At 40.2% G+C, this 26449-nt stretch overlaps 1 pseudogene; it reads left to right on the top strand.

Moving 5' to 3' along the window:
• The first annotated feature begins 1011 nt into the window (after window positions 1–1011).
• LOC140152102 (uncharacterized) lies at window positions 1012–25390 on the top strand (annotated as a pseudogene).
• Window positions 25391–26449: the final 1059 nt, after the last annotated feature.

Below are 26449 nucleotides of genomic sequence, written 5' to 3'. Positions count from 1 at the left end.
TGAAGATATCAGCAATCAGTATGATGCTGGAAAATACTCTGAAAGGAACATCAAAGAGAATGTTGGAAGCGATCTGATTTATGACTATGGAAAGATTTGAGAAGAACTGAAGGACACAAGAAAGGACAAAGACAGCACAGCAAGTCAATGAAGGTCTTGAAGCCATCGATCAGTGCGGCTTACCCGGAAAGTTGAAGCTGTGTTGCTTGCAATATGGTCTCATGCCATGGATTATGTGGTCACTCACAGTCTATGAGGTAGCAATAACTGATGTAGAGGCAATGGAGCGGAAGGTCAAGAAGTGGCTTGGAGCTCCACGCAGTTTAACAAACATCGCAATCACCAGCAGCCACACTAAGTTGACTTTTCCAGTGCGTTCTCTTGTTGAAAAGTTCAAGGTGGCCAAGGCAAGATAATTTATGACCCTTAGAGACTCAAAGGACCCAGTAATCAAGAACACCCAGCCAAATGTTAGGTCAGGGTGAAAGTGGACAGCCAATTTGGCAGTTGAGGAGGCAGGATCAAGACTGAAGCACAAGGAGATGGTTGGTGCTACCCTGCTTGGCGTCAAGGACTTGGTTGGACTACGCACAAATGGTGGTCGTCTTCTTCAGACAAGCGAGCTGGTTTCACAGGAGATAAGAGAGGCAGAAGAGGAGAAGAGACTGGCTACAATTGAACAACGCAACATGTCTTTGAGCGTGTTTTGGCAGATGGAACCTCTTCGCATCTCATCTCTGTGCAGGTAAACATATAATCTATTGCTAACACCAACCAACCTGAGCGTCTGGTATGAGGATCTGGACAAGACAGACTGTTGTAACATATACTGAGTGCATGTACACCTGCTCTTGCAAGTGATATGTATTGACAAAATGTTATCATTCTTATGATCTTCATATACAAATTACTTATTGACTAAATAATATTATCAAAGGAATCAAGTTCAAAGTTTGCTGTACTTGCATGCTGTGTTTCACATACGGTACTACAGGCTTTGACGAGACAAACATGGCCAAAAACCCGGCTAAATACATACTTTACATTGGGCTAATTTTAGTAACGTTGAAATTAGTGCAATGTGATTACCCGTTTCAAAATACTTCATTGCCATGGGATACACGTGTGGATGACTTAGTCGGCAGGCTTACGCTCGACGAGCTTGTGCTACAAATTTCAAGAGGGGGCCAATTTGCGAATGGTCCTGCACCAGCGATTGGGATATTGGGTATTCCTCCTTACCAGTGGTATACAATATGCCCTAGAGGTGACGTGCGAGCTGGTAATGCTACATCATTCCCGCAATCACTTGGTTTAAGTGCTACATTCAGGTGTGTATGGAAACTTGAGTTGCTGAGTGTAAATAATTAACTTCAATTTTGTTACCTGACAGAAATATATTTAATTAAAAACAAATATATGCCTATATGCGATGGAATTCATTGATATAAATAATCTGTACACTACTCTTATTACTGTAGCGGAACCGGCCTTCGGTATATATGGTAGCGAAGTAAGGCCTATGATGTAGTAGGTGTACGAAACATATCGTACCTGACACTGGCAAAGGAAACACTCTCACACTCACAGATATGAGATCAATTGGCTCAACACCTTTATTGGGCTTCGGGCTGATCCAAGATCGGAGTGGATTCAGGAGCGGAGAGCGGCGGCTTGGATGCTTAGAAGAGAGGAGAGCTAATTGACCAGTCATCGACCAACCATACTCACGGCTACAGGCAGACTGGCCCAGAGTGCTATTGCACTCCGCTTATATAGCCAATGAAACCACGTGACTGAAGGAGGCCCTCTATCGGCGACATCCATTTCCGCCACACACTCCCCTCCCCAAACCGATACGTCCCGGATCGTACATAGTCGGGCCAGGGCGGAAAATGGGCGGTGATTGTATTTCAGAGCTGAGCAAATCACACGCAACTGAATCGTTCCGACTCAGGAAGGATCGATCACTTACGCCTACTCGGAGCGGGGATCACCAAAAGAACCAGACAACGACATGCAAAAGCATGCGGGAGGATACGAACATGGAACGAGATCAACCATGATCGTGCATTACCCTCACCGGTGCTCATACACATTGCTCCCAGATTCAATCGCTGCTCCGCCGGGTCCAAAATCCGGAGTAAATGATGTTTCCGTAAAAACTATCATCTTTATAGTTAAAAGATACTCTTCAACACTTTATAACATATAAAAATATGTGGGAGAATTAACTGAATTTCCCAAAATATATCCAACAAGTAATTTGGCATATCCAAAACATATTATCATCAATTTTAAACTTACTTGTTGTCATGCTTTGTGATATTGAATTGTTAAACAAAGCAGTTCTACATAACTTCACAGCATGTATTATTATATGCTGGTAACCTGTATGACATTATAGTTACAAATCCGGAGTCGCTTTAAAGGAACTGTATAATTGCTCCGGTACTAATACCAATGATCATAAAAATGTTTTACTGCCACGATTACATGTGTATTTTAGTGCACACACAAATAATAGGAGTAACCATTTACTCCCTCACGGAGCCATCACATCAAAGAAAGAGCCGGCCAGTGAGGAGCAAGAACACAGGATGATTCATCATAGATCGTACATCTATGACAGGCTAACGCTCCTCGCTAGTGCACATACCACTCACCGGTAGACTCCCCCTCCGATCCGACGAATCCCCATCCGGAGCAAACAACGGTATCCTGTTATCATTTAAAACAACCATATCATACAAAATCAACCTGATTAAAATGCATGGCCATGCTCCTATAAGTACTTTACAAAATAATACAACAACATGAAACACTGTACATCTGTACATTGTAACTTCTATACAATCATGATAAGTCATGCACAGAGCAGCATGCAGTAATATGTTATCATAACATATGCTATATACATCATTTGTACATCTTTACCCTGTTTTAAACATGCTAAAATATTTTTGGTACGCATACAGGCTACACATTATAATCGCGCTAACTGACTCCGAAATTCCGGAGTTTGTTTTTGTATCAATTATTTCAATGATCAAGTGTTATTAGAACATTGTAAAATTACACAATGTTATGGATTAGAAAGGTGTAGATGGGGATGAAAAATGTATGTAGTGATATGTGGACGGATGATAAATGAGATGAATGGAATGGACAAAATGGAAATGAACAATTTAAATATATCAGCGGCACTCAATTATGACATGAATTACTGTAATACATAATTTTGGGAGCTCTAGATGCATGGTTTCAGTTCAAAGTTTTACTCAAAAGTATACTCTCTGGTGATGGTCTCTGTAATTCGCACCAGTTTTCCGCTGCGCTCTCCAACATCTGCAAGATGACTCATTGTGAGAAGTCCTGAGGCTCCGGGGGCTCCCGGTACCTCCCTTGGCTGCTCCGTAGTAGTAGTAGTAGCTGTAGTACTAGTCGTAGTGGAGGATGCCGGAGTCTTGGACTTACGCGCTCTCTTCTTTGGCGACATCCCCAGCATATCTCGGAGCCACTGAGTTATGCGCCGGATTTCCGAAAACTAAAATAATTTGAGCACCGGAGCATATGAGTCATTAATATCTTGGAGTAACTGTGCGCCGGATTTCCGGAGCTGAATATATTTGAGCGCCGGAGCCTGAAATTCACATTTTTGTTTAATTTTTCAACCAGTTTCTTAGTTGTTCGCCTTCGTACGGTTTGAGTCTGTCAAAGTGAACAACTTTGGGCTTCGACTGTGGCGATTTCTGTATTCTGTATACAACATCAGACAACTTAGTTGTAACTAAGTAGGGTCCATCCCACTTGATTTGGAGCTTTGGACATCGTCCTTTCTTCCGGACTTCCTGATGTAGCCATACAAAAGACTCTACTTGAATTGGCTGTGTTATGATACCTCTGTCATAGTTCCTTTTCTGTCTCTTCGCTGCTTGTTGTAGGTTTTCTCTAGCTCGGTCGTGTACAGCTCTTAAATTGTTCCGCATTGCTTGAGCATAATCTGTCTTAAACACTTTATCTGTTTCTGGCTCGACCGGAGTTGATGCTAAATCTATCGGGAGTTCCATCTCCATTCCATACAACATAGCATGTGGTGTTTCAGAGGTTGATTCCTGCACGGAGCTTCTGTATGCCATAAGAGCGAAAGGTAAAACTTCTTCCCAATCCTGTTGGTGCTTCTGTGGATCCAACAGGACTGCAATCGTATTCAGCATAGTTCTGTTGAATCGTTCTATGAAGCCATCTGACTTGGGGTTCAGTGGAGTGGTCCGTGTTTTGTCTATTCCAAGCAATGAACATACCTCTGCCATAACTTTGCTTTCAAAGTTTCTCCCTTGGTCACTGTGCAGAATTCTCGGACATCCGTGCCGACATATCCACTCATGTGTTAACTTATTGGCACAGGTGACTGCTTCCTGATCCGGTATAGGATATGCGTCCACCCACTTGGAAAAGTAGTCTCCGACAACAAGAATGTAACGATTTCCTGTCGGAGTTATGGGAAGGGGACCCAGGATATCCATGGCTATTCTCTGTCCCGGATGTCCTGCTATGTCTTGTTGTAGCTTGGCTTTTCTTCTTGTAGAAGGTGATTTCCGTTTGGCACAAATATCACATTTTCGGAGCCAAGAACGAATGTCACTGCTAATTCCAAACCAGTAGAACCTGTCGTTCAGCTTGTTCCTGGTTTTATTTACTCCCAAATGCGCTGCTGTTTTGGAGTTGTGCAATTCTTCAAGCACAATCTCTTTGTACTTCTCTGGCATAATTAACTGCCACTTTATGACTTTACCATCATTAGACTCCCATCGTCGATACAATTGACTTTCTTTCAGCTCTATTCGGTCCCATTCTAGATAATAGACCTTAGCAGCTTTTGACAATGGTGATACTACTGTATACTCCGGTTTCTTGTTTAATTCCTTGGCCGTCCAAAGCCATGACAAATCGGAATCATTTATCTGCGCATTTTTCATTTCTTCATTCGTCCATTTTGGTGCAGGACATATGGCTCTTACTTTTCTTGTCTGGTTTACTTGGCTCTCTGTTAATTCCACTGTTCCGGAGCTGTTTTTACTAACGGATGCTGTTCCATGCTTCTGCGTATTTGGAACTGCTGAGCTTTCTACTTGATCTGAGTCATTACAGCTGGCTGAAACAGATCGCTCGGTAGCACTTACTTGATCCGTGTGTTCACTTATATTCCTCGGAGCAGCTTTACTGGATGTCTGTTTCTTTGGTACTATCCTCGGACTTGCTCCGGAATGGCTCCCATTGCTTGTCTTAGTCGAGTCATGATCACCGTATTGCTGCGGGTGATGGTTGTCCTCTTGTCGTGCTTCTCCGGAGTTCGGAGCGTTATTTTGCTCCGGGGGAAATTGACACGATTTATTCAACATTGTAATGTCTCTCTTTGGCTCCGGCTCCTCCTCTATTGGAGTAGTGGTTTCGCTCTCGAGTCGCTCCTATTACATTGAGAGCAAGGTTTTCTGGATAGAGAATCGGCGTTTTGGTGGCTCTTCCCGGCGCGATGTATGATTTCATAGTCGTATTCTCCAAGTATCTGTAGCCACCTAGCCACTTGACCCTCCGGATTTCGAAAGTTGATAAGCCAACGGAGTGATCCGTGGTCAGTGCGGATCGTAAAGTGTCTGCCATATAAGTACGGTCTGAAGTACCGAACAAAGAAGACTACTGCCAGTAGCTCTCTTCGTGTGACGCAGTAATTCCTTTGAGCTCTCGTGAGCGTTCTGCTGGCATAAGCAATAACTTTTTCCTGACCGTTCTGTTCTTGGGAGAGCACAGCTCCTATCCCGTATGCACTGGCGTCCGTGTCAAGAGTGAATTGGCCGGAGTATGTAGGATATGCTAAAACCGGACTTGTTGTTAAGCACTGCTTCAATGCCAGGAAAGCCTCTTCGCAACTATTTGTCCAATTGAATGCGATGTTCTTCTGTGTCAAGCGGTTTAGTGGTCTGGCAATATCACAGAAGCTCTTCACATACCTTCTGTAGTAAGATGCTAAGCCGAGGAAGGCACGCACATCTTTGAGGCATTTCGGAGTTTCCCATTCCTGGATAACTCGGATCTTCTCCGGATCTGTAGCAATACCATCTCTTGACACGACGTGTCCAAGGTACAGCACACTCTTCTGGAATAACACACATTTCTTAGGCTTTAGTTTCAGATTAGCTTGTCTGAGTTTTTGAAAAACTCTCATCAATCTGTTCAACTCTTCTTCTATGGTCTTGCCGAACACTATCACATCGTCTAAGTAGATCAGAAGACTTTCCCATTGAAGTCCTGCCATTATGTTTTCCATGAGCCTTTCAAAAGTCGATGGAGCATTACATAACCCGAAGGGCATAACTGTCCATTGGTAAAGTCCTCCCCGCACTACAAATGCTGATTTTTCCTTAGCCTCTTGATCTAACTCCACTTGCCAATATCCGGAGGCGAGGTCTAGTGTTGAAAACCACTGTGCTCCGGATAATGATTCCAATGTTTCTTCAATCCGGGAATCGGATAAGAGTCTTTAACAGTTACCTCATTAAGCAATCTATAATCGGAGCAGAATCTCCGGGAGCCATCTTTCTTTGTGACTAAGACAATCGGAGAGGCCCAAGGGCTCTCGGATGGCTCAATTATCCCTCTCTTCAACATGTCTTTAACTTGCTTGTCAGCTTCTGCTTGCATAGCGGGTGCGAGCCGTCTCGGCTTTTGTCGGATTGGTGGAGCATTACCAGTGTTTATCCGATGTTTGACAATGCCGGTTCTCCCAAGATCACCATCTCCGGTTGAAAATACATCTTGATATTCCGTCAGCAAATCCGCAACTCCTGCGTGGTACTCTTTTGGTAACTCCTGTACGCTCGCTTCATACAACGTCTGCAGGTGCTCTGGTACATTCCTCTCCGACTTTTGTTTATTCATTTCTCGGTCTATCTTGTTCACAGTCTCCCAACCTACTACAGGGCTTACTGTTCCAATTGCTGTATTCTTCTTTACTGTTAGGTTTGACAGGGTTGGATTGAATACTCTGACGGGTATGTAATCAGGTTTTGTTGTATCCAAGTCTACAACCACTCTTGCCACCACAGCTCCGGCTTCTTTAAGTTTACTGCTCCCCGGTTCTAGGATTCCGAGTCCTTCGATTCCCGGAGTCTTATTAATTTTTCCAGGTATGAGCATCTCATGCCCCGGAGGAATTGTTATGTTCTGACGGAGGGTGACTTTGGCACAAAATGTGCGTGTACTCGATGTCTTAACGTTGCATTGCACAACCTTGTCTCCGAATCTCAACTGCTCCTTATATGGATCAATGGTGCATTTTGACATATACATGAAATCCATACCCAACATAGCGTCGTTTGTTATTTCGGCCACTACTACTGGCGTGAACATAGAAACGGGTCCAATGTGGACGTTCATTGATGCCCATCCTATAGACTTTAGAGGACTTCCATCTGCTTGTTCTGCTGCCTCTTTCATGGGAAAAAGAGCAGGCCTTGAGTCAACTGGGATACTGTTATACATCTGGACGGAAATAATAGTGTCTGTAGTCCCCGTGTCCACCAAGTATTCTACTGAGCAGTTGGCTATGTGTCCTTCTACAACTAGAGAGCGACCACGTTCTACATTTTCAGAGGTTGGGTTTATTGGCGGTTGTTGCTGATTTGTAGTCGCATTTCTGTTTACTGTTGGTTTTCCTGAGCCCACGCTACCGATTTCGACCCTTCCGGGGCTCCTACGTTGGGCCGAAAATCGTTTCCCGGATGATTCCATCCTCCTCTCGAGCTGCGAAACGTTTGAGGACAGCTTGCTTTGTAATGATCCAATGCTCCACACCTGTAGCAACCTCTTCCTCTGCCTGGGTCTTGTCTACCACTTCCTCGTCGCCTTCCGCTCACTCTGCCGTAGTTAGGAGCTTGTGGGGCTTCTGCCGCTTGTCCTTTCTCAGTAAACTCCGACTGTTTGCTCGACTCCGATTTTGACGCCTTCTCTGCTACGGTCTTCAACAACCCAATGACTTCCCTCAACTGATCCTCTAATACTCTATCACTCTGCTCTACACTTTTCACAAACTTCGTAGGTTGTTTTTGCTTTTCGGTTGTCAAAAACGCTTCTGTCTCTAATGCAGTCTGTAATGCTGCTTCCATAGATGTAGGGCGGGAGAGGTGCACCGCTGATCGTATCTCCCTATCTCGCATGTTACCCATGAAGTGGTCTCGTGCTATCCGGTTCCTAGCTTCTTCTGCCCTGCCGACGTAAGCATTATCTGTTAGTTTTCTAACAGCTTGTGCAAAATCTTGCAGACTTTCTTGTTGCTGTTGTTGGCGACCACGAAGCTGTGCCAAGTATAGTTCTGCTTGGCCGGAGAACGTGGTTTCTAAGCGCTTTACCAACTCCTGATAAGTAATTGTTCTCCACTCATCCTGCTGTCGAATTACACCTCTGGCTCGACCACGAAGGCTCATAAATAATTGCTGTGCCTTTTGGCTGTCAGTCCATCCGTTCCAAGTCGCGACAGACTCAAATTGGCCAAGGTATTCCTGTAGAGGCACGTCTCCTTTGAATGCTTCGGGCGTAATTTGTTTCTGCTTAGGCCGCTCCATTCGGCTCCGGAATTTATCCATTCCTTTTATACAATCTTCTCGCCTTAACCTCCATGGTCCGCTGTTGCGATGTGGCTCCTCTTCTTCGGAGTCGACAGATTCTGTATCCGACATTTCTTCTTTGACTCTTCTGATGTTGCCTTTATGTCGTTCTATGCTGACATTACCCGGGGTCATATCACCTCCATCCTTCCTTCTGACATCTGAGCTGACTACTCGATGTGATGTCGGAGCCCGTTTCTTATATTTCTCATGACTGTCGGATGGTACCTGACCCGTTAGCATTTGACGGAGCTCACTACTTTCTTGTTTCAAATTCTCCAACTCCAACTTCATTTGTTCTACCTCCACGTCCTGATGATCTCCGACTTGGGATCTTTGTCCATACTTAACACTTGCTGATGCATATGGAACCGCTGGAGTTTCATAGCTTTGCGTCAGCTGCTCTTCTTTCATAGATGTGTTACTCTGCATCGGCTCCCGGATAAATACATCTTGGTCGGATGCCGTTGCTCTTCTGAATCCCAGTGGCGTTTCAAATTCATGAACCATTCTTGATTCCATCATAACGCTCACATCTTCCATCGGGCTACACGACGCATCTTTTTGTGTCCTTTCATACCTTTTGTAACTCGATTTGTCCAACTGTCCTTGGTTGCGTTTGTCTGGCATATTGTTCAAGAGAATCGTTTGCATCTCCTGAAATTGGCGTTGCTCCTGCTCTTCTCCCGGAGTTGATGCTCTTGCATACTCCACGTGGTCAGCCTCATCTGAGCCACGAGCTGCAACATGCCTCTCCCCTACCGAGACATTGACCGTTTCCCCGTACTGCTGCTGAGGATTTCTTTCAGCAGGAGTCACTGTTTCTGAGCAGAACTCTGGCGGTGGCTCAATCCTTGGTTGGCTTAACTCACTTGCTTTTTGTTTCTCAGTTAATTTTGTCCGTAAGCGTTTAATTTCATCAACGAATATCTGCCTCTCGTCTTCACCATTCACTCTCAGTAAGTTGATCTCCTCTTGTAAATCCAAACTCCTTTTCGCTGCTTCCTTTGCTTCTAACTCCAACTGCTTATCACGCTCCCGGAGTCGTTCGATTTCCTCCTCTTGCACCTGGCTGTGGAAATCCTCCATCCAATCTTGATCATCGTCGAAGTTGGACGCCATTCTCTCTACTTGTCCTACAATCCCTCAGATGTTGATACTAGTCCAGTGTCACAAAAATCCCACCGCTGCCACCAAATGTAGCGGAACCGGCCTTCGGTATATATGGTAGCGAAGTAAGGCCTATGATGTAGTAGGTGTACGAAACATATCGTACCTGACACTGGCAAAGGAAACACTCTCACACTCACAGATATGAGATCAATTGGCTCAACACCTTTATTGGGCTTCGGGCTGATCCAAGATCGGAGTGGATTCAGGAGCGGAGAGCGGCGGCTTGGATGCTTAGAAGAGAGGGAGAGCTAATTGACCAGTCATCGACCAACCATACTCACGGCTACAGGCAGACTGGCCCAGAGTGCTATTGCACTCCGCTTATATAGCCAATGAAACCACGTGACTGAAGGAGGCCCTCTATCGGCGACATCCATTTCCGCCACATTACGGTCAAGCAAGACCAAAGGCCGGACCAAAGGCCGAAACACAATTAACACACTGTTCTCTATTTCAAAAACAAAATAATTACCTTTTTTTAAATCCGGACAGACATTACCACCCATTACACCATGTTCTAATTTTAGTTCATTGTCATAAATTTTCATCTCACAATAAGTATAAATGCACTCATTAAATTCTGCTATATGGGGATTTCCAGAACAGCAAGTAGATACCTGTTTAGCAATGTCATACAAGTAAGGGGAATTTCCAAGAAATCTCACGTACATTTGTACATGATTGGAGAATATCCCAAATTAGATCGATAGAAGCACAGGCCTATACAACATCTCTCAAGATATAAATGTTCATCATGTTAATATAGGCTTTATAAAATGTATAAACATTAAAAAGGCCAAACCAACCCATTTTCTTTTTTTTGCGTTCGCATCAGTCGAGAACTAATCTTCAGAATGGCAGAAGCATCTGGAATCGAAGTACGAGCCAAACATACGGATTACATTGCTAAGAAGATGTACGGTGATGACACTGGTTTAAGCTGTCTCAGTCCCGTAATCAACATTGCCAGACATCCATTGTGGGGAAGAAATCAGGTAAGCGCTATTTACAACATGCTTAAAGGGCATTTCGTGATCCACAGCCTCATCCCCCACTTTTCCCAAAAAAGTTGAGATTTTTACACCACTGGATACCTCTGGCTACATAATGTTTATGTACCAAATATTTCTTGCAGATTAATTCGTTTAGCAAAAATATCGCCAAATTTGAATTTCGTTCTGGTGCACCAGAACGAAATTACAACACATTGTCTATGGAGCAGTGTAATACACAATCATGCATAACTCGCAAACGCAAAATCGGAATCAACTGAAATTTTGGAAATAAGCTTTTTTCGTTGATATCTACTGAAAAATGTCATAAAAAGAGGATGCTAGGATCACGAAATCCTCCTTTAAGCATCTCCGAATTTGCAGTACATTATTAATTGTAGTAAATTCAGAACAAGAATATAGTATGAAAGAGCTAGGCATGGGGCAGACGTGTACGTGTATTCTGCTTCTTTATACTCTATATAACTCAGCAGGGAATCAAACTGAGAATAAGATGGTGTGAGAATTAAAACTTTTTAGAAAACAATGAGAGAAATGTTCTTGATTTGAAAGCTTGCCTGGTTAGTAATTCATACCCGTGATTACAAGAACAGATTTCAGCACCGTGTTTGAACGAAGTACATAACTTTCAATAGTAGCAATGCAGATTTTGACAAAATACCATAATTGATTTCCAATTCGTGAGTGCTAGAATGAGTTAATAGTAGATTTGAATCAAATTTTCCCTTTTTCAATTTTTCTATAGAAATCTGTCTTTATTCAATTGTGTCTTTACTATAGGAAACTTCCGGTGAAGATCCATATTTGAGCGGTGAACTTGCCAAAAGTTATGTTCGTGGTTTACAAGGAAATCATCCAAGGTACATCAGGGCAAATGCTGGATGCAAACACTTTGCTGTCTACGCAGGACCAGATAATGTCCCGAGCAGTCGTTTCTCATTCGATGCCAAGGTGCCGATTCTCCGATTAATTGTTTCACTATATTTTTTCCGTACAATATTATTCTGCACTCCTGGAAACATTGTTTTTAAACAGTAGGATGGGGGTTAATTAAGGCAAATACTTCAAAATATTTGCCCTGACTTATAATCCTCTTCCTACTGAACTATTTTGTGTAGCATGGAATACGAAGGGGGAGGTTGTAACTCCTCTATCCGGTGATACCAAAGTAAGTAAGAAAATGCTGCTGCTTGTAAAATAAAATTAGGAAATTCTGATAGATTTTTGGCTAAATTGATCGCTGGGATCACTGCATAGGACTTTAATGACAACAAGATCGCTGAAAATAACAACTGTTAAGTTGGCATCAATTAATAATTACCATAATGAAACACTTTTATTTTCATTAAGGTTTCTGATCGAGATTTTTGGATGACTTTTCTTCCTCAATTTCGAGAGTGCGTTAAGGCTGGTAGTTACAACATAATGTGCAGCTACAACAGGTATAATAATTCAATAATGACTATTGACATCGTTCACTCTATATGCCTACCGGCTGTCATTAATTGACCTTTTCGGTAAATCCCATAAGCCTTTGTGGGTAGACCTGAGATGTCGTCACGCCGATGCGCACACCGTTACTGCGCACTTCACGGCTTTGAAATGCCAAGTAACTATGTTCGTTACTGGTTCGTTAAACGATGTGCACATCGGCATGACGTCAAATGACGACATCTTACCAAGCCTAACCGCAAAGGCTTATGGGATGAAAGGTCAATTGTGATCGTTGCGTCGTCGATAGTAGCGTTCCAACAGTATTGATGAGTGTCACGTGAAGTACTTTTAAGTAAAAAACTTAAAAAGTAAAAAGTCCTTTTAAGTAATTTTAAGTTCAAACTTTTCCGCGACAAGACGTTTTAATTATAATGATTGATCATGATGATTTAGATACCTGGATTCGTAATGAAAATCTCTGCACTCTTGTTTTGATCACACACGAAAAGATTTGAAGATTAACATATTTCATGACATAGGATGTCACTATTTTTGTAAAACTGCTTTTGTTTTCTCTAGCGCCTTATAGATATCAAATGATAAAAGTTTAATATTAATACTATTAAATATACTGAACTATTCAATATGTTTTCCCTATAGTATCAACGGTGTACCAGCCTGTGTCAACAAGAAGCTTCTCACCGACATCCTACGAACAGAGTTTGGATTTAAAGGATACGTTGTCTCTGATGAATTGGCTCTTGAACTGGTATCGCAAAAACATAAATACACCAAATCATATAATGAAACTGGAATTTTAGCAGTCAAAGCCGGGTGTAATCTGGATTTAACAGTTTTACCCAAAAACGTTTTCACCACGATTTCAGATTCTGTCAAATCTGGTGATCTAACTAAGGAAGAGATTATTAAACTTGTCAAACCTCTGTTTTACACCAGAATGCGTCTGGGTGAATTTGATCCACCCAGCATGAATCCATACACGAAACTAGACTTGTCAAATATACAGAGCGAAGCACACAGGGCTCTTGCAATAGAATTAGCTACGAAAAGTTTTGTACTTCTGAAAAATGACGGAAACGTTCTTCCAATGAAAGGAGGAATTCACAAAATTGCTGTAAGTAAATATTGAAAGTTATGTATCCGAAACATTTATCAATATGCAATTAAAAAGCATTTTACTAAAGCTTCAGAAAGAAAAATGATTTTATCAAAATCTGGAAGTCTTATTTGGAAATTTTATTCAAATCTGGAAGTTTTGTGTCTTATTTGGAAGCGTTCTTAGTCTTTTCATTTGCCCTTTCCAAATCATGCTAATTTGGGAAAAATATAGACCACCAAATACAGTTAATTGTTTATATAATTTGCAGTTTGTCGGACCATTTGCCGATTCTTACAGAGAGTTATTTGGTGATTACTCCCCAACGAAAGATCCAAAATTCATAAAGACACCACGTCAAGGCTTGATGACGTTGGCTTCAAGCTATACATATGCGGAAGGTTGTGATACAAAGTGTGAAACTTACAATGACACGGCTGTGTACTCGGCTGTCCATGGGACTGATATGGCTATAGTGTGTTTGGGAACAGGTAATACTAGCAACTTTGGCACACATTGACCAATTATACATGCTTCCTGTAACATTCATCCACCATAAGCTGTGATGGATAGTCCCGTGGGTGGTGGTGCAGGTGCCAGACAGGCCATCTCCTTCTTTCCTACGATTGGTGTTGACTACTAAGTACTAAGTCTCCGTTGGGTAAACCCGCCTTTTCAGAAGTTTCACCCTCATGGTCGTTATCCTCCAACCTGACATTTTGAGAGTCAATTTGATAATCTTTCTATAGAAGCACAAGTTCGCGGTCGGACTGGGCTGGGGGCATGTTCACCACATAGAATTGGGATTATTACTTCATACAATCATGTTCATAATGTTCATACCAAGTCAGCTTTTCCTTGCTCAATATGTTACCATTGCTTCAAACAAATTTGCATTAACAGCTAAAAACGGAGGTTTTCTGTCTGTCACTGAGCCAGTGACCTTTGCCTGAGACATTCAATGTTGACTCTCAATACTACATGTATACTGTTTGACTCAATAAGTCGCTGACTCAGTTCAAAAAGACAGTGTGCGCATGTGATGATGACTATATCAGTATGAGCTGAACGTGCCTTGCGAGTTTGTTCATCCGTATAGAATTCCTCTTAGACATCTCATTTGAAAATACTCAATGTGGTACATCGTTGATTTATTATTGTCACTTACAGAAGAGGAGTAATTAGAAGTGTTTACCCAACACGGCCTCTACTTCTATTAAGCCACTGAATTGAACTTGAAAGAGAAGATCGCGAGTATACTTTTGCACCGAACTACAAACACTACACAAAAAGTATTGCAACATTGCTGAAAAAACGAATTCCGCAAACTGTAAGTTGAACATTGATTAAATATATCCTGTCGATTTCACATGACTTACTGGATGATAGAAATGTTCTTGCTGAAATAAGTACGATTAGGCTAATAAATGGGAAGAAAGATGTCACTTGTGGTGACATCATGCGCCTATTCCAGTGCTTACAATGGCGGAAAGACGAAAATCCGTTTCAATGCAGAGACGAAGAAACTTTAGTCACAAAATGTTCGGATGCCTTTACAATGGTTTCTAAATGGTTTAATTAGTTTCTGCCAGGTATCAGGAAAATGGCGGTGGATGTGTCGGGTGAACGAAATTACCAGCCTTAGAAATCTAACAAAGGTCCTTCCAGGTCTGAAGAATAAAGAAGAAACAAGGTCACGTGGCTAGCCCATAAGGCACCGGATGACCTTTAATCGCACCAAAATATTGTCTTAAGGGAGGTGTAATGAGCGAACCGTGGTTTGGATTCCAGAGGGAGGGTGTCTGTAAGAGGCACAGCCATCAGAAAATGAATAACTGAGATCGCGCGCCAAATAAACTTGTACCAATTATGAACCCTGAGGGCGCTGTAGTTCTTGAGCTAGAGCTGTTTGAAATTTTACACATATTGCTCACTGTAGCCCATGACCTTTGACCTCTGGGGTCGATGTTACTGCAGGAAATATCTAAGGGTCATGGGTCATCATTGTACCAAGCAAAAACCCTGAGGGCGCTATAGTTCTTGAGCTTAAGTGGTTTTAAAAATTTACACATATTACCCCCTGTAGCCTGTGACCTTTGACCTCTGGGGTCGTGGCTACCATAAGTTACTTCTAGGGGTCATGGGCCATCAGTATACTAAGTATAAACCTTGAGGGCGCTATAGTTCTTGAGCTAGAGATGCTTCAAATTTTACACATATTGCCCCCTGTAGGCCATGACCTTTGACCTCTGGGGTCGAGACTACCCTACGAAATTGTTAGGGGTCATGGGCCATCATTATACTAAGTATGGGCCCCGAGGCTACTTTAGTTCTTGAGTTAGAGGAGTGCAAAGAAGTGGTCTTAAGAAGATGAAGGAGAAGGAGAAGAGTCCGAAGACTAAACACAACAAATACAATATCTATGCCCCGTTGCACGGGCATAGATAACAGACGCACGGTTTCGAAGAAGCGACGCTCAGAAGCACAACGCCTTAGACCGCTCGGCCATAAAAGCACACAGTCTTCTCAATGTCAAAAAAATATATTAACCATGTTAACCTTTAACGTTACGCAATATTGGCACATGACACGGGCACATGTCTGCGGGTAAAGATACTGCATGATAGAAAGGCGTAGGCCCTACAAAGGGTCTATCCCTGAAGTTAATGGTTATTGACATGTAACCAATTCTTTGTATACCAGGGTTCTGCCAGCTACATTCAACCTATACAAAGAAGTATATTATTAGGCGTTGACGCAATCATGAATGCGGGAAGTATAAAACCATAGTCGCCACTCGTGCACTTGTTTGAGTCCACGGTTATTCCGAAAACAGCCTTCAACCCTGAAATCAGAGGTCGGTTTTGGGTTGTTTATACATGCAAATACAAACTAAATATATCATGAAAAAACCCACCAAGAGGACTACGAGACTTATTCAGAGCCAATCTACATTCTGTTATTTACAAAAGCCGACGATCAAAGTGAAATTATAAAAGGAGCAAGACCAGATATCAACGTTAAATCACGGTAAGCTTAAAATCGCATCAAAAACGCCAAAATGCAGTCACAAAATTTATAATATTACTAAATCACCAAAACGAATTGTAACGTAGGTATGCAGAAAAGAGTTGTATTAGCAATAACAAAGTATGTGCAAAAAGATTTATCTTTGGCATGTCGCTTTTTTGAAATATCACCAAAAATATCAAATTTTAGAAAAACGCCCCAAAATTTAAAACAAACACGAACCTTCCAAAATAAATATATATTAACACTCGGCGGCCAAGTCACTACCTGTCGCTGTGATTTGGGATAACTCGTTGCTTCCCTTCTCCAGATACCTGTACTTCAAGGTCGCTCATACCCCACGCCTTAAGTGTTCATAATATGTGTTTAAATGTCAATGTCCTTTATGGAGTAACCACGTGACCTTATTATTGCAATTGACATTCCTGAGTCCCACAATCCTTGCAATACGTCAGCCATATTTGAATTATTTTTATCCAATTACCACTTCCGTGCAACCTTCTTCCGTAAACATTTTCCTGATACCATGGAAGTAATACACAAGGAAGCTGGTCAAATACTACATCAAAGTGAGTATCATACTTGCCGCGATAAAGCAGTACAGTTGAAAGTGGAACAATTGAGTCAACGCATGGTCAACGTGTACCATGTCTAAAATCAAAGTTCCCGCTTAAAAATCAATAGCAGTACGAGGTCGTGTACTAAGTCCTGACAATGGGCTGTGTTATATTACCGCAGTACATGACTAGTTTTATGAACACAAACAGATTTTATAAAATCCCTACGTAATGGTCAGAATGCTATCAGTTTAATTTATACAATTTTATTAAAAATATGTAATTATGTGAAAACCTACCGATTAAATGTATATATATGCTAGACTTTCAGATAGCAGTTTTAAAACAAAAACTGAAATGAAATACAATTTATTTTATGCAAAATGTAAAGATAATACCCGACTCTGGAACATTCTGGTCAACAGCAATTTCGGGCAGCCCCGGGCACACGAATAGATGCGGGATTCATTTTATAATGTAAAGCATGTGCCAAGTGCGCATATCAATTATTACCGCTAATTAGCGGTTTAGACGTAAATGCATGATTTCCAATATTTTGAAGTTTAAGAAAATCTGTAAGTATAGGGTAGAAATCGATATTTTGATTGGATTTCTGTAATTATGGATCTACCAAAAAACGTTGACAACGTAAAGAAATCAGCAAGTTTAAAAAACCCACCTCGGCTCACTTTTTGAAACTTGGTCCCATTTTGAACACCAACAGCAAATCAGTGTTTTTATTTTATTTCAACAGAATACAGCGTTTCCAACTAGATTACAAGCCTACTTGTTATTCGTTTAATTCAATCATTAATCATGTTAATCATGATTATTATAAAACAAAACACAATAGGATATTGGCTTACCATGCAAGAACAAGATAATAACCTTTCAGGTCGTTCCAGAAAGCTTACAAATTAATATCGCATCTGCACATTAAAGATACCTAACACTTCTGAAAATGTTTTAAATTTATATAAATATGATAAAGTTTAAATCAGTAACTTTTAAATGGGACCAAGTTTCAAAAAGTGAGCCGAGGTGGGTTTTTTAAACTTGCTGATTTCTTTACGTTGTCAACGTTTTTTGGTAGATTTCTTTTCTTTTTATGAATGTAGCCAAGCGGCTCCAAGCTTGGAAAGTCATCAGGTTACGAAGTGCACCATAAAACGAATAAAACGAAAAATGGATGTTTGAAGTTGCTATTCTTGATTCATGAAAATAAATAATTAAACAAAACGTTATCAGTCGTTTATTTTTAAAACTTGCTCGTCACGCGTGACTGTAATGTTCAGAGGCGTACACAATGATCAATAAACATTTTGATATACTTTAATTATTCAAGGCTACGTAAATATGTAAAGAAAATGTAAATATGAACAACACACACCCAATGTTGACAATGCCAGAGAGACACACATAGAGTAAATCCGATTTAGGCCTACTTCATGTCGGAACTGGTAAATGCGCATATATTTAAGCCTATACTACGGAAGCGTCTAAATGCCCCAGATAATCGTGTTTTAATGTTTGTGGTTCTTTGTAGCCCTGCGGGGCAATCTACTTGGCTATCCGAATTTCGAGGTTTGTGGTTCTTTGTAGCCCTTCGGGGCAATATTCCTATTAAGCGGCGGTTGTCGGCGATCTTTCGTGGTTTGTGGTTTTCATCAAGCCCTGCACTCTATCGGGAGCTAATTTATAGTTTAAGCTTGTTGAATATCCATATTTCGTGGTTTGTGGTTCTTTGTAACCCTGTGGGGCAATCTAGTTGCATATCCAAATTTCGCGGTTTGTGGCTCTTTATAGCCATGCGGGGCAATCTAGTTGGTATCAATATTGAGCGGCAGTTGTTTTTGATCTTTCGCGGTTTGTGGTTCTTTATAATTGATAGGCCTGCGGGCAATCTAATTGGATATCCAAATTTCGCGGTTTGTGGCTCTTTAGTAGCCCAGCAGGGCAATATATTTGAATATCGTGGTTTGTGGTTTTAATTTCCCTCTATCGGGAGCTAATTTATAGTCTAAGCTTGTTGGATATCCGTATTTCGTGGTTTGTGATACTTTATAATCGATAGGCCTGCGGGCAATCTAGTCTTTCGCGGTTTGTGGTTCTTTGTAATCTTTCGTGTTTTGTTTTAATTTCCCTCATCAAGTCCTGCTCTCTATCGGGAGGTAATTTGTAGTTTAAGCTTGTTGGATATCCATATTTCGTGGTTTGTGGTTCTTTGAAGCCCTGTGGGGCAATAGTTAAATATCCAAATTTCGCGGTTTGTGGTTCTTTATAGCCCTGCGGGGCAATCTACTTGGATATCAATATTGAGCGGCAGTTGTTGGCGATCTTTCGCGGTTTGTGGTCTTAATTTGTTGGATATCCATATTTCGCGGTTTGTGGTTCTTTATAATCAATAGGCCTGCGGGCAATCTGGTTGGATATCCAAATTTCGCGGTTTGTAGTTCTTTGTAGCCCTGCGGGGCAATCTAGTTGCATATCCAAATTTCGCGGTTTGTGGCTCTTTATAGTTTAAGCTTGTTGAATATCCATAGTTCGTGGTTTGTGGTTCTTTGTAGCCCTGTGGGGAAATCTAGTTGCATATCCAAATTTCGCGGTTTGTGGCTCTTTATAGCCCTGCGGGGCAATCTAGTTGGTATCAATATTGAGCGGCAGTTGTTGTTGATCTTTAGCGGTTTGTGGTTCTTTATAATTGATAGGCCTGCGGGCAATCTAATTGGATATCCAAATTTCGCGGTTTGTGGCTCTTTATAGCCCTGCGGGGCAATCTAGTTGAATATCGTGGTTTGTGGTTTTAATTTCCCTCTATCGGGAGCTAATTTATAGTCTAAGCTTGTTGGATATCCGTATTTCGTGGTTTGTGATACTTTATAATCGATAGGCCTGCGGGCAATCTAGTCTTTCGCGGTTTGTGGTTCTTTGTAATCTTTCGTATTTTGTGGTTTTAATTTCCCTCATCAAGTCCTGCTCTCTATCGGGAGCTAATTTGTAGTTTAAGCTTGTTGGATATCCATATTTCGTGGTTTGTGGTTCTTTGAAGCGCTGTGGGGCAATTGTTCCAATCTAGTTGGATACCCCTATTAAGCGGCGGTTGTCGCGCGATCTTTCGCGGTTTGTGATTTTAATTCCCCTTAAGTCCTGCCCTGTATCGGGAGCTTAATTTATAGTTTAAGCTTGTTGGATATCCATATTTCGTGGAGTGTGATTCTTTGTAGCCCTGCGAGGCAATGTAGTTGGATATCCAAATTTCAAGGTTTGTGGTTCTTTATAGCCCTGTGGGGAAATCTAGTTGGATATCAATATTCAGCAGCAGTTGTTGGCGATCTTTCGCGGTTTGTGATTTTAATTTATAATATTTATATCAAATATAATTTCAGTCTGAGCTGTGAACAGAGCCACTGATAAATGTGTTTTAAATGACGAAGATGCCATGCCATGATGGTCAGGCATGGTGATAGCATCTGGATGGTGAAAGAAGGCCCTAGGCCTTGGACTAAATGTGAATAAAAAATCAAACATGTTTGTTTGATGAAAAAAAAATATAATATCACAATAGCAATGGAAGTTCGAAATGGTGTTATTCTTGATTTACGACAATAAATTGATTAATAAAACATTTAAAAAAGTGGTGGGAAGTTTCGAACTTGAGCAAAAATTCATGCATGGATTAGAAGTCCATGGCCTTAACCACTTCGCCACGGGGACGTCCTGTTATTACGCTGTGTGAAAGTGGAGTATTTATTAATGTGGATATATGCTGTGGTCCGGAAAGAATAAAAGAATTGTGAAAAACTTGATTTTTTGGCGAATGTGGTCCAGAATTTGTATGTAGGGTATCCAGGAAAATGCCTGGGTATATTTGAAAGTGAATCTGAAAAATTAGTGCGACAGCGACAGCCATGTATGGCTGTAGCAGTGACGAAAGATTGTGGATATCAGTATGATTAGCTATGATTTGCCACTAATTTTGGCTATGAAATACCGCGTGAAATAAAGCAAGAATGTTTGTTTATTATCAAACAATCGGATTGACTGTAAGATTGGTGTAACTTTTGAAATAAAGAGTTGTTAAAATATGACACTTTGGACAGTAAATACGATTTAGCATGGTTTTAGATATATTTTGTACCCAGCGAAAAATATCATAGAACAATAGCGTTTTGTTCCGTGTAAATATAGTCTCGCGGCGCATCTGTTTATTCTTCTTTATCAGTCGTTTTTTTAAAAACTTGCTGGTCATGCTACCGCTTGACTCTAATTACAAATCTAACATCCCTGTCACTTTTTTCCGAATAAAAAAAAACGTACTTGAAAAATAATCAAGAAAAACACGATTTTTGCTCAAAATAATAAACCTGTAAATAAACGAACTGGCAATAAAGGCGGCAAGTCTGATCCACATCAAAGACACGCTGACTACATTGTTATCACAATAGCTTGATACGTACCCTCTATAGAATGTTACGTAAATAATTCAATAGGTGTTGGATCGACCAGCTTCCATGTCTCTTACTTCCATGCTGATACCTTGCAGAAACCCATTAAACCATTTGACAACTATTCTAAAGGCATCTGAACATTTCAGTTTCATTGTCTCTGCATTCAAAAAGATTCCCGACTTTGCGCCATTGTAAGCACCGGAATAGGCACATGATGTCACCGCAAGTGACACCTTCCATCCCATTTATTAGTTTAATCTTACTTATTTTATGAAAAGAACATTTTCATGCAGTACGCCATGTGAAATCGACAGGATATTGGATCATTGTTCAACTACAGTTTGCGGAATTCTTTTTTCAGCAATGTTGCAATACTTTGGTGTAGTGTGTATATATACCCATTATAATCGTATCATACCACTTTACCCACTCTTAAAGTGAAATACAATTATGTTGACAATTTCAGGTACAGAAATTGAAGCTGAGGAAAACGATCGATCAGACTTGAATTTACCAGGTCATCAACTGAAACTTCTTCAGGATGTTGTTACAGCGATGCAAGGTATAGAGGTACACTTATACGTGTTAAAAAGAAGTAGTTTTAAATTTGTGCTTAGCTAATCAGTCACCTGAAGATTGCAGGGCATGGAACACAGTGTTGTGGCACTCGGTGTGTAAACCATATCAATTTGTATACTAGATATAAATATAAAGCTCTTAGACAAGTAGAAATTCATTTTATGACCAGAGTAGTGATAGCTCAAATTGTTTGTAACTTATGACTCAGATCATCAATGATATTTTACAGAAAATAAGAAACCTGTTGTGCTGCTTCTCTTCAATGCCGGACCTCTTGACATCACCTGGGCAGTCTCCAACTCAGGAGTCCAAGTCATCATGGAATGTTTCTTTCCCGCGCAGGCTACAGGAGATGCGCTGTATCGGGTGTTCACCAATACTAATGGAGCTAATCCTGCTGGAAGATTACCCGGCACCTGGCCAGCTAGCATGAGTCAGGTACGAAGCAAGCTGCTTGTCTGTTCTGCTTTATTTTACAAAAAGATTCTACAAAAACCGCATTCCAACCAATATTTTAAGATTGGTTGGTATATGGATTGACTCATTACTGGTCGAATACGATAGGATTTCAGTCATAATTACGTTAACACGGCTACCCAATATTGCCAGGTCGAAGTAGGTAGTAGAATTCGGCAGACGATCATGCATGGAGGCTTGTAGACTTGAAACAGGCACTGATTGGTTAGGGTTAGTTTAGGGTTAGGATTATTGTTAGAATTAGGGTTAGGATTAGGGTTATGAATAGGCTTAGGGTTAGCTTACACAAAATAATTACTTGAAGGTTGGACACCGCCCCCCCAGTTACTTGTTGAATCAAAAGCTAGCTATTGAGGGAAGCAAACAGAATATTAGCGCTATGATAAAACTTTCTAAGTAATATTACCTGAAATCCTATCGTGTTCGACAAGTAATGTGTTCAGTCACAACATATCTCCAGCTGTTGCAGACTATCGCGTATATTTATGTCACCACGACTTGAATAATTAATTTCTCGATAATTATGACGTTTTACACAAGTGTAGTAGTATAGCATACTGCAGCTAAACTGTAATTAATAAATATTATAATATTAGGTAATTGTTCTCAAAGTTATAACCACTCAAACACGTGGGAAAAGTTTTGTGGTGTTTATTACAACATCATAATAATCAGTCCAGGAACATGCCAAATATGGAACATGAGTATTGCAGGACATGTGCCACATCCTTTACTGTGGGAGATCACTTTCTGGTTTGTTTAATCTCAAATGGATACTATCAATGTTCTACATATTTCCAAATCTAAGAAGAAAACCAAATGTGGTCATTTATGTGGATTTAAATTATATTGGTCCTTGCCTATTTAATAGAAATTATGATTTCGGGGTGTGTACAGTTTCACCACTGCTATACAGGTCAAAGGTCAACGGTCTTACTTTCCATATTTGTGGTTGTTCTGGGACTAGTGATGACTTCGTGATAAAATAATAATAATAATAATAATAAACAAAGATTTAATATAGCGCCCTATGCAGAAAAGCCTCAGGGCGCTTTACAGATAAAACAATGCAAAACCTTAAAAACTACCAAAAATAACTTAAACTTACACATGATACAACATGATAATATATACAAAATACAATAATATTACTATAACATGAGAATAGGCAAATTGTTTTTAAAATCAATACAAGTAGCAAGTAATATAAAATGTACAAATTAAAATACAAAATATGATATCATACAAAACACATTTGGTGATGTGACCGGCACATGAAAAAGCATGATAACCCAGGAGAGGAGAGGTTACCAGCACTTGCACTCTCAGCGAAGATCAACAGCATCTTGCTCCCATTGAATGGTAAGTTGGGCTGGGTGTTATTAAATGCACAATATAACATTATACATGAACAATAATACAAAGTATGGAAGTAAGCGAAATGTGACCGGCACATGAGGCGAGAAATAACCCAGGAGAGGAGAGGTTACTAGCACGTGCACTCTCAGCAAGATAAAGGCAACAGCATCTTGCTCCCATTGAATGGTAAGTTGGGTCAAAAGAGTCAAATGATGCATTAAAATACGTTCATGATCTTTTGATAAAATGTATTGACTGTGCTAATTAATGCAGGTTCCGCCAATGACGAATTATACCATGAAGGGACGCACCTACAGATATTTTGAAGGAGATCCACTGTTCCCGTTTGGATACGGCATGTCGTACACCGAATTCAACTACACCACATTAATGGTATCACCGTCAACTATCAAACCATGTGATAATGTCACTATATCGGTAACAGTTCACAACATAGGCAAACTAGCTGGTGATGAGGTAGGTGGCATTTTCAAAAGAACATGGTTTTGCTTAAGGTTTATTTTTGAAAGCTTTTTGTGATCTCCTGAAGTAGTCTTGCCAGGTAACCAAACGAACCATTGGAAAGTGTTTTCATTTCTATATATTTCAAAACAGATCCTGTATAAGCTCTGCCAAGTGCCAAAACATATAGTACTATAAATAATGAGCACTACCATATGTTAGAAATATAAATGTATATTTTTTTTTAAACTTTAAAACAAAACATTCAATGTTGTCGGAAAAAAATGCAGTTGTCCGAGCTAACTGAAAATTAACATTTGTCAAATTTGTTTGGGAGAAGGACAAAATTTGCATTTTGATGTTTTATGTTGGTGAATTTGAATTGTAAGACGTGTGCCAAGTTTTTGAATTTTGTTACATTTTTGTTATTGTTTTGTTATTTTTGAACTATTATTGTTAATCAAACATACATAATAAGTTCCCCTCTTTTCCAAGCATATGCCAAATGTTGATTTCCAGTTATAGGTTGAAGAAAGGGATTGATCTAATGGTGTAGTAACATTAACTAGTGGTGTATTGTAGTGACATCGGGATAATAAGCCATCAAGCATCATGAGTCAACTGATATAGGTTTTATGTGAAACTACAAAGAATCACTTTCCTTTCTGACCACCTTGCACATCATTCATTTCCTCGTTTTTATAGGTTATCCAGGTATACGTCAACTGGACAAATGCAAGCGTTCCTGTTCCCAAGATCCAACTTGTTGACTTCAATCGCACTCATCTGAATCCTGGACAACAAGTCAATGTGCAATTTCAGTTGGTTCCTCGTGTAATGGCCGTCTACACTGACCAGGAGGTCATAGAACCAGGGAAGATCAACGTGTTTGTCGGAGGACAACAGCCGAATCAAAAGTGAAACTTAGTTCTCCAGTTTTGAAGTCCAGTTTTGTTATACAAGGAGAAGTGACGCAACTGAAGAGCTGTAAATATCCCGGATGGGGGAATTAAGTCTAGGCACTAGGTATTTTTACATTACATTTTAAATATTTCTATAGCTCTGCTATATTTAGAACGAAGCGCTGGAAAAAAACAACAACAAAAAAAAGCAAAAAAACAAAGCCAAAAAAAAAAAAAAAAGCAAAAGAACCTCAATATTGTCAAAATTCTGATTTTTACACGGATTGTAATGTACTTAAATAAACTAACATGCCAAAAAACAAGGCTTTAGGTGCTGTAGTTGTGACAAAATATGAGATTTTTAATAAAATATCTTATGGTTGGGTAAGATTTCCTTCCAATTTGATATAATTTCATTAATTCTGAAGGGTGCGTAGACATTGACCTTGCATTAAAAAGTTACATAATTATTGTAAATATCTCGTGTTAGTTGTGTAATATTGATCATTTTTATTCATGAAGTTGCATACCCTTTGAGTTGAATGAAACAAATACATTTTGTTCAAAAAATTCAGTAATCCCTGAAAAAATTGGGGATAACAGCAATTCATGTCAATGTTTATAAAAACCATAATTCTGTAGTTTGTGCGGTATCAAAGCATGTACTTGCAACTATCACGTACTGAATATTAAGATTATGGTCTCTACGGTATTTCACTTTATAATAATTACAAGGTTAGGCAGGGTTTTTGTCATACTTTTTGTTCATAATACAGACTTGACATTTAATATGGAATATTTTTTCGCAAAATTCCAAGACTGGTCTGGACGGAGTCTGCATAAACCGCACGGGCTAAATATTAATTGGAGTGTGTCGGGAGATGGTGTAAAATAATTGTTGGATAGAAAATGTGCTTTCCATAAGTTTACATTATGGTGCTCATAATGTAGCGTATTTGCCTAAAATGGCGGATTTAGGGAGGCTGAATTGGAGCTTTGTGAGAGACACAATTTCGGACATCATGCAACATTGTGCTGTTATTATCAAATTTATAGGGGTTTGAGGTGATATTTCTTAAACTTTATCAGCAATTGGCATTCATCACAGCTGGAATACGCTTGTAATGTACCAATTTTTTGAACAGGGGTGGAGCTTAAAAATAGGGCTCTTAAGAGTGGTACATACTCAGAGAGTTTGAATGGCCCCCTGGGGTCAAATGTTATAAACTTGCGGTACA

The sequence above is a fragment of the Amphiura filiformis genome, chromosome 5, assembly GCF_039555335.1.
Source record: "Amphiura filiformis chromosome 5, Afil_fr2py, whole genome shotgun sequence".
Lineage (NCBI taxonomy): Eukaryota > Metazoa > Echinodermata > Ophiuroidea > Amphilepidida > Amphiuridae > Amphiura > Amphiura filiformis.
This window is presented reverse-complemented; position numbering and strand designations above follow the sequence as displayed.